Below are 1,730 nucleotides of genomic sequence, written 5' to 3' on the forward strand. Positions count from 1 at the left end.
GACGGACGTGACCCCGGAGTTTACAGGGTTTTAACACATGAAATCGATGCAGTCGATTTGGCAACAACCGCGACTGACATTTACCCACGTGACGATTCTGAGCCTGGTTGAAGAAATGATATTTTTAACAGGAAAAAACTACGACTTTTGCTGATTTTTTTCAACTCGATGTTTTTCTGTCCGATGGAGAAAAGTTGAACCTTTCTCCTCGGACTCTTAAATTATTATTAATATATTTTTTAAAGTTTTCCTTCCATTCTCCCGCTTTCTGGAGATGATAATCCATCACAACCCACTTTAATCCAACCAGGATTTTCTTGCCCCCTGATCGTAAGATTATTTATACAGATAATGTAAAATAAAAAAGGGAAAATCTGACAGAAAATCAATCACTTTATTTAGTTTTGTATTAATGAGTAAAGAAGAAAATAAATCTGATTCAGAAAAATAAATAAATAACCAGATATTCTACCGCCAAACACCGTCAGAATTATTTACGTCACGTGTTTGAAATCCTTCCATTTATCAACTGTTTTATATCGTGTCCAGATCGTGAAGTCATTTGTTTATTTTAGTGAATCTCTGACGTCACATACTATTTGATGAATTATACAGTAAAGTCGACACACGTTTTCCTTCTGACCGCAGGAACAAAAATGCGACTCATCTGTGGGTCCGGAGCCAGTGTTTGAGAATTAACCACCGTTTTTTACTCATTTGTTTGTTTTATTTATTCGTTCATTTAACGCAGACACAAACACACACTGACACACGGTCGGTAAAGTGATGGTGACGTCACACTAGTTTAAAAACACTCGTGTCTCGTGTTTTTTTTTACTTTTTTTTGATACAACTTCATGTAAATCTTTGAATTTAATTTAATTTAATCTGTGGGTTTAACGTGTGTGTGTGTGTGTGTGTGTGTGGTTTGGAGGAGGAAACACTGGTCACAGCGATGAGTGAATGTATATGAAGTCAGTACATAATGCACACACACACACACACACACACTCTCTCTCTCTCTAAGGTGCTTCAACTTTTCAACAAGTTTCAAATAAATTCCAGAATCTTCCTCAGAACTTGGTGGAAACTTGGAGTTTGATTGGAGGAAGTTTTCCTTCATGACATTGACATTTACCATTAATTATTAATTAAAAATCAATTATTTACTCATCGTGTTTTTTTGTTTTTTGTTTTTTTTTTGTTTATTTTGTTTTTTTGTAGAAGGATGTAAAATAACCAATCAGCTGTTTCAGATTTAATGACGACGTCACTCTGACGTCGTGACTTTCATCCCGTGTTTGAAAACTCGTTTTTGTCACATCGACCAAAGTTGTTCTCACTTTGAAAATAATAATAATAATAATAAACAAAATATCGACCAATTAAACATCGACGAGGAAAATATCGACCAATAAAACGTCGAGCTTCTAAAGTGACGCGGTTTCTGGACGTGAAAAGAGTTTTATTTGAATTAGGAACCGATTTGATCCGAACTCTTCGTAGTTCTGCTGCTGAGTAATCAGTTTTACATTTGAAATAAAAACAAACAGAAAAATACTGTAAATGTTCCTGTCAATGGATTTAAATAATGGGAATTAAACCAGTGTGTGTGTGTGTGTGTGTGTGTGTGTGTGTGTGTGTGTGTTACAGGTGCTGGGTCAGTGGAGGAGGTAAAAAAAATCTACATAACATTACCATCTGTTAAACTTCAATCTACCCAATAACAC

The sequence above is a fragment of the Cynoglossus semilaevis genome, chromosome 15, assembly GCF_000523025.1.
Source record: "Cynoglossus semilaevis isolate Cse_v1.0 chromosome 15, Cse_v1.0, whole genome shotgun sequence".
NCBI lineage: Eukaryota > Metazoa > Chordata > Actinopteri > Pleuronectiformes > Cynoglossidae > Cynoglossus > Cynoglossus semilaevis.